The following is an 8,655-nucleotide window of genomic DNA, read 5'->3' as shown; positions in this document are numbered from 1 at the left end:
AGGTCGACGTCCTCAATTGTTTTTGGTCTTCCGGAGCGCTTCTTGTCCTCAGTGTCGAAATCGCCCCTTCTGAAGCGTTTAAATCAATCTTCACGGGTAGTTTTCGATGGTGCATGTTCGCCGTAAGCATCCTCGAGTAAACGACATGCTTCAGCTGCACTTTTTTCCAAGTTAAAGCAGAAAAGCAAATCTTCCCGCAAATGCTGTTTATTTGGCACAAAACTCGACATTTTTGTTGTTAGAAAAAATATTTTTGCGTTGCAATATGTGTTGGTATTACGACTGGTTAACAGTTGTCCAAGCTATAAAGAAAGCACAACTTCAGACATGTATATCGACTACATGTGTCGTTAGCGCCATCCATGTGTGAAACCCGGAAACTTATTTGCGCACCTAGTATGTCCACAAATATTGCCTTCAACTTTCCTCCCTTCTTTCCCAACTGCCTGTTTATCACATAGTTCAACGTATAAACCTGGTCTATTGCCCCCATCCCTTTAGTGAATCCCGTTTGGCTTTCCGACAGCATCTCTTTTTCCTTTACTTCTTCTCTTAGTCTTTCTGCCAATACCGCCGCATACACTTTGTATAGTGACGGCATTAGTGTTATTCCCCTATATTCTGTCATCTAATCTCCTTTTCCATTCTTAATCACTGGCACTATTACCCCTTCTTTCCAGTTTTCGGGCCACCTCTCCCCCCTCCATACCCTCCTGCACACCTCCTACGCCCATCTTTCCATCTCCTCCTCTCCATATCACCATACCTCATTTGGAATTCCGTCACTCCCCATCACCTTACCGTCTTTCAGTCCTTTTATACTCCTTTTCATATCCTCCTACCCTAATTCCTGTTCTCCGTCTTTCTTCCTTTTTCCTGCTTCCCCTTTTCTCACTTTCCTCTCCACTCCTCCCAATAGTCTCATGAAATGTTCCTTCCACTCCTCCATTCCAATCTGTTCGTTTACTCTCCCTCCCCTCTTCCTTTCCCTCTATAAAATTTCCCATATTCTTCCTTCTATCCTAGCTCCCTCCACCTCTTTCTCCATTCTCTTCCTCTTCTCCTTTTTCTTACTATCACATAGCCCTTCATATTCTTTCTTCCTTTCCCTGTACTCTGCCCCGTTTCCCGTCCCCCCTTTTCTCCACCTTCTCAGCTCTCCTCTCACCGTCTTTTTCTTCCTTCTACATTCCTCGTCCCACCACCCCCCTCTATTCTTTCCCTCCCCCTTCCTCCCTTCCTCACTGCTCCTCATGGCCTTCTTTATCCTGTCATACACTATCTCCGTCTCCTCGTCTATGTCTTCCTGTCCTCCTTGTATCCTCCCCATTTCCTTTCTAAATCTCTCTCTCCTTTCTTCATCCCACTTTCCTATGCTCTTCCCTTTTTCCTTCCTGCCCTCCCTCTTCTTCTTTCCCCTCTCTCCTTTTATCCATCACCTATTGGTTGGTGATCAGACTCTATCTCCTCTCCTACTCCCATCCCTTCCACTTCCTCTATCACCTCTCCATTACCTAACATTACCTAATACATAGTTTATTACCGATGCTCCCCTTCCCTCCGTATAGGCGAACTCTCCTCTCTCATCCCCATCCATTCCCCCGTTCAATATCGCCGACCCCCTTTCCTCTACTATCTGCACAAATCTCTTTCTCTCCTTGCTAATATTTTATCTCTCGATCTTCTCTTTCCTCCTTCCTCCCCCAATCTTCATTCCCTCTCCATCCTCCTTCCTCTCCCGTTCACACATTAAAGCCCCTCCTATGATCGTTCTGCTATCCTCTTCTCTTTCCTCCATCCATTTCCTTGCTCCTTCCATTTCCTTTCTATATCTCCATTTACATACATACCTATTATCCTCCACTTCTTCCTTCCTAATCTTATGACGCTTTTAATTCTTCCTTTCTGCTCTTCCCCTTCTTCCTCCTCTTCATCTCCTCCACCCCCTTCCTTATCACCATCAACATACCGCCTCTCGCTCTGTCCTTTTTATTTCTTCTTGTCGCTGGTTATACTTTCCAATTGAATTCCCTTGGTAGTCTCCCCCTCATTTTTTCCCACTCTCTCCTCTCCATCCATGTTTTCATCAATGTAACTACATCCCATCCCTTTACTCCTTCCCAGAACTCTTTGTCCTTATTTCCCATTCCTGCCACATTCCAAAACATAACCTTGCATATGTTTTCCCTTCCCTCCTCTCCTCTCTGCCCACTCTCCCCTCTTCATCCCCCCTCTACTCCTCTCTCCTCCGCCCTCCTTGCCCCTGTCCTTCACCCAGCTCCCCCTTATTCACCTCTCACTGTCCCTCAGTTCCTCCTCTTCTTCATCCCACCTCCACCATTTTCCATCTATCTGAATCTTCCCGTATTTCATCCATATATTTTTTCCTCTTTCCCTTTCCTCTCTTGCAATCTCTTCCAGCTTCCATCTCATCTTCCTTTCTCTCCATGTCAAATCATCATCTATCCTTTTTCCCTTTCCCTTAGCTCCCTTCTTCTTAACATTATCTCCTTTTTCCCTTCCACTCTGTCCATCCTCATCATTATTCTTCCTTCTTCGTCCTCTTTTCCTCTTCCTATTTTATTTCCTTCCTTTGATTCCATTCCTTTTTATTATTCCCTTTACTTCTACTTCTATTCCCATATCCCTGAACATCTCCTTCATCCTCTCCCTTACCTCCTTCAGTCCTCTTTTCAACCCCACTATTATCACGTTCTTTCTCCTTTCCTCTCTTTCATTCATTTCCATCCTCCTCTCTAACCCTCTCATTCTTTCCCATATTTTCTTCATTCTCCTCTCCTCCTCTGCCCCCTTCCCTTCCCTCGTCTCCTTCTCCAAACGCTCTATTATTCCTCTCATTTCCTCTTTCTCTTTTCCATTCTAACTCCCTTTCTTCCATTTGTTTCCTCAGTTTCTCCAGTTCCTTTTTCATCTCTTTCCCTTGCTTTCTTACCTCTTCTCTCAGTGGTTCCTTCATTTCCTGTAACCCTTCCTTCATCTCTCTCTTCCATTCCTCCATCGTCCTGCTCCACCAACCCGTTTCTTCTCCCCCACTCTCTTCCTCTCTCACTCTACCCTCTCCCCTTCCTTTGATGTCTACATTCTCTCCCTTTTCCTCTTTGCTATTTCCTCTAGCACGCTTCTTGCACTTCCCCTCCTCTCTCTACCTATTATCACTCCTATCCCCTCTCTCACTAATAATTTCTCATTTCTCTCTGTCATCTCCCACTCTGCCTCTCTCCTTTCTGCTTCTTACCCACCACTCACTGTCTCCTGCCCGCCTAGTAACGCTGTCCTGTTCCCCTAGTCTCCAGACTCTACTTCCCCTATCTCGCTTCCTGTCTAGTTTTATCCTTCCTAGTGTTCACTTTCTCCTATCCTCTATTCTCCCTAGTGTTTCCTCTCTCACCTTTTCCTAAGCCTTTCATCCATCCCATCGCTCCTTCCAACTTAACCTCTTTCTTATCTCGTTCTTTCCACTCCCTTCCCGCTTCTCCAGTCCCTCCTCCACATCCTGCCCCTCTCTTCCACCCGCCTTTCCTCCCTCTCCAACCACAACACTCTACCTTACCTTCCACTGCTTTTCCCTCTCTCTCTCTCTCTCTCACAACCACTCTTCCACACTCTCCTTATTTCACCTCTCTCTCACACTCGTTCCGGAAACGGAAGTCCTATATTTTTATATGTTTATTGCAAAAATGACGGCCGCTATAATTTTTTAAAATAACTTACGAAGGGTGCTCGAACAAGCTGTCCAGGCTGATATTTCGTGAACTAGCGAAGCTGGAAGAAAAATCGAATAAGGTCCTTCAATGGCCTTACTTCGAAATGATTTTCCGCGCGGCGGAACCGTACCTTTCCGTATCGGACTTCGAGGGGGGAGAGGCGCTCAAATTATATAAATGGAAACTCTCTTCGAAAATAACATTAATTAACAGGATTCGAGACGACGAATCCTAATACCTCTTTGTGACTCTTCCGAGTATCATTACACATTAAATTTTAATAATCTTCTACCATTACTGCGCTATGTGGTCGTTTTATTTTGTGAGCCATGGGTATCAAACCATGGCTCACAAAATTCTATTCGAGTCCTATCAACAGGTGTTATTTTCGTACATGGTTTCCGTTTAAAAAATTTGAGCGCCACTCTCCCCTCGAAGTTTGGTACGGAGAGGTAACGGTTCCATCGCGCGGGAAATAATCTCAAAGTAAGGCCATTGAAGAACCTTTTTGGATTTTTCTTCTAGCTTTGCTAGTTCACGAAATACCGGCCTGGACAGATTAAATCGAACACCCTGTATATATCGGGGACTTGAATAAGTTGTCGCTGTTTCTTTGTGAAAATGAATGCTTTATTTAAAAAAAATGAGTAAAGAACATGTGATTGAAAGTATTGTCCATCGCTAGCTGCTACTTTCTCCCATCTTTCTGGCAGCATATGAATATCATATCGAAAGAACGACTGATCTTTTGTGGTTATCCACCAATCGACCCACTTTTGGCATCTTCATAAGAATGGAAGTGCTACTCAGCCAGGCCATGAGTCATCGATCGGAACAAGTGGTAATCGGTATGAGCAATGTCCGGTGAATACGGCGGATGGAGTATGGGATAGGACTTCCCATTTGAGCGTTTCCAAGTAGGTTTTGACCGGTTTTGCAACACGTGGCCGAGCGTTGTCATGCTGCAAAATTACTTTGTCGTGCCGCTCCTCGTATTGCGGCCATTTTTCCTTCAATGCTAGGCTCAAACGCATCAATTATAGTCGATAGTGATCTCCCGCGATGGTTTCGTTGGGTTTGAGGAGCTCATAATATACTACACCCAGCTGATCCCACCAAATACAGAGCATGAGCTTGGAACCATGGATATTCGGCTTTGCCGTCGATGTTGATGCATGGCCGGGCTTACCCCACGATTTTCTACGTTTCGGGTTATCGTAGTGTATCCACTTTTCATCGCAAGTCACGATACGATGCAAAAAACCTTTCCTTTTCTGCCGTTGGAGCAGCTGTTCACACGTGAAAAAATGCCGTTCGACGTCTCTCGGCTTCAATTCAAGTTGGCTGTAGTATTGCCCGATGCAAAAAGGCTAAGATAACAATACCTATCGGGAAACAGCGAGAACTTATTCAAGTCCCAAATATATTAATAATATTTTACTATTGTTTCATTTCCGATAATTCTTCTATATACCCTCGTTATTCTACACTATATTGTTACGTCCTGCGGACTCCGCATACTTTGAATTTGTTGAATTTGTTGTTGTAGGGCGGATTGCATTTTATATTATACGACCAAATGTTCATATTCCGCGACCCTGCGAGAAAAGTGACGACACACACACAGATTTCTCTTTCTTTTTCTCTCTGCTTTAATCACCGGAGTTTCCTCTATTTCCGTCGGAAAAGATCCGCTGAGTCATTTTGGCCATATATCTCCTCTCCAAATAACCTTAAATAACTTCCTGTTCGGAGCAACAATTTTCTTTGAAGACGGACCGACCAGACAGTCTTTCATGCTGTTATATGATATTACTAGCCTTTGATCTTCGGAAACTCATGCTTTTCCATGTTACTTATAAATTCTTATAGCGCATAATCTCTGACTAATACAAGCGGAACCTTGAAGTCTTTTACTGCCATAGATACCCGATCCTTTATCATATTTATCTAAGAAACCCACTAAAACCCCACCTCCGAAAAGTTTGCAACAAAATCCTATACCCATATTTGGACACAAACTTTGGAGCCTGACGCAACTTCCAAAACCCCACCCTGTCAACCGAGGTGACGTTTTTAGTAAAATGAAAAGGCTATGCCACTTGTACTTCTCCTCTCGACCGACCCACAGCCAGGACAGAGTCTTCTCGCCAACACCCCTTCAGGGTGTCTTAATAACCAAGCCTACTAGTGAGGTAGATCAGATTTCTTCAGTTATTGATTCTTCTGTGCAACGATTTCGTGCGTCCTTGAGACATTGCGAGAGATCCTGCTGAGACCAGTTTCCTGTTTTTGGCGCAAACTTGGGTCCATCCTCACAGACACCCAGCAATTACACTTTTCATTGTCGACTCGCATCATAGAACCAGCAGTAAGTTATTTAAACTTTCTTTTGCCTGAGTGATCCCTGTCTTTTCATTTTCTTCTTTTCTTCTCTCTCTTTTCTTTTCCTTTCCTTTGCTTCCCTCTTTCTAGTCCCTTGGCATTCCGCCTTAATTGTTAAATCAGGTGCCAGTGACCAATCTTTTCGATCACAGTCGGACATAACGAACACGAAATTTTGCTCAGACCGCGATTGTTTATACATATATGTATACGTACACATTATAAAAGCTTATAAATTTTATTTCATTGTGAACATTGTCTTATTACTAATAAAACAAGTTGTTTGTAATTGTAAGACAATCACGTTTCCCAAATAATTATTCTCAACCAAAAAATTCTGCCTTCCCTGAACCGTCGCTCACGGTTCTATCCCAGATAAAAGGATTCAGTTCCTTGTCCTAAACAAAGGACTACCGACGTACGTCCGCGCCAGATAAAGGGGTCATATCGATCCTTGATCTGCACCGCAGATTTGCGAGTACGTCGGAGCTTGCGAAAGCAAGCGTCAAGTTGCGTTCCTCTTCCAGGACGTAACAATATATTCGAGCGTGTTATTTTCACATGTATGTACAAGCGTATAATCAACTGAAGCTTTCTTTACACGTAATCTTAAATCATGTCATTTGATACGTTTAAATGTCATTTAACATCTTTATATTCTCTAATTCGAAGACGTCAAGCACATTTAGAAATGAAAGAAGAACACGTAGAACATTTATTGTAAACAAAACGAAATTCCTTAGAAGAACATTTTATTTTACCTACATGTATACAGGATAATAGAATGGATGTCTCAAGAGAAATTTTTGAGACACCCATTTTCCTTTTATAAAATTAATTCGCAGACAAATTTTGCACATCGCGACATGAAAGAGAAAACTAGAATTACGTGTCTCAAACAGCAAGTTCTACTATTGACGCACACACGTCAAGAAAACGGTATTTGACCCTTATTATATATTCACTATAATGCGTTATTCTAACATTATACGCAACGTTCTAATTTACAATCGAACAAAAGAAGAGCGATAAGCTGGAAGAGAGACAATAACCGGAAAAGAAAGACAAAGAATGAAAACATAACGCTCATTGACGACATTGGATATAAAATGTTGATGTTCATGTGCACGGTAGCAATCGCATCGAGGACATCGGTATATTCGTGTCTATCGACAGGTTTCACCAGCATCTTCATTTCGGTGATTCGATCAACAGCAACTAGTATTCAGTCTCAAGGTATGTACTTGCTGTTCTCAGGATATTTTGCGAGATGACATAACGTAACAGTTGGGAATATTATAAAGTTCTATTTTACGTTAGCAACGTGCAAAGAACACAACACATTCTCGAATTCGAGTTTATATTACAATATACACTACTCAAAACAATTAAGGGAGCGCTTCAAAACTTGCAAAATGATGGTTTTTAACAAGCCATATTTCAGCTTAGGGAGTCGTAGAACAATGTTCCAGGGCGCATTTTAACAGGTGAAGCCTCGACTTTAAAGAGGCTAAGGTTTTATTATTCGTCTCATCGAACTGTTTTTCTTCTGAGACCCAAAATCAAGTCGTGAAAAAAATTTTGGAAATTCCCATGATTTTGTAGCCATAGGCAAATAAAACAGGGGTGGAAATAAAAATGGCACCACACTCACTTTGAAGTGGGAAACATCCCCTTCAATCCTTTAAACGCCCGACTTTTTTATAAGTGTTTTAAGAATAAAATTGAGTTTTTTTTTGAACTGAAACTATAAGTAGTGATAACAAAAATAAATATGAGAATTTTATATCTACGAAAAACTACCTTTCCAATGTAAAGTAATGTAAAGTAAAATGTAAAGTAATAGTCTATTTCTGAACGAGTAAATTTGTATTATTTTGTAAATATAACGGTAAAAATGAAAAATACACTCAGAAAGAAGGTTATCCAGATGGAAAAACCGTGAAACAATTACACGGAAAATCAGCATCAATCGTTTACTTCTGAATAAATGAGTACATGAAGTTTCCACTTTTCGTTTGTTGTTTCGTTAGTTTGGTTCTTTTTATCGTTCGTTTTTTGTTTATTTGTAAATATGATTTGGATCCTAAAAGCATATACGAAATGAGCAACCTATACAGAGAAAAATGAACGGTAATCTATACGACATAACTCTGATAGTCAGCTTGACATTTTTTAGCTGAAACTTTATTATTAGATGTACAAATTAATTCTCGGCCTTTTTTAACCAATCTTGACATTTATTTATAAAAACATAAATACAAACTCAATCTTTAAAGTAATATTCTTCGTTTTCTGTACATTTTTGCTATCTCTCAAGCAATTGTCGGATTCCGGATCGGAAAAATGATAGTGGTTTTAACCCATTAACGCCCAAAAGTCCTAAAATATTAGCCTTAATTTGCAACTGTATTTTACGTAGAGAAACATATTATATAAGGTTGGAATAGCATTCCTTATTTTTTCGGGTCGTTCTATAAGATTCTGCAAGATCCATCAGAATTCGTTTAGATTCACAATAAAATCCAATATAGCGGAATTTTTG

Source organism: Harpegnathos saltator, unplaced genomic scaffold, assembly GCF_003227715.2.
Source record: "Harpegnathos saltator strain DR-91 unplaced genomic scaffold, Hsal_v8.6 scaffold679, whole genome shotgun sequence".
Classification (NCBI taxonomy): domain Eukaryota; kingdom Metazoa; phylum Arthropoda; class Insecta; order Hymenoptera; family Formicidae; genus Harpegnathos; species Harpegnathos saltator.
This window is presented reverse-complemented; position numbering follows the sequence as displayed.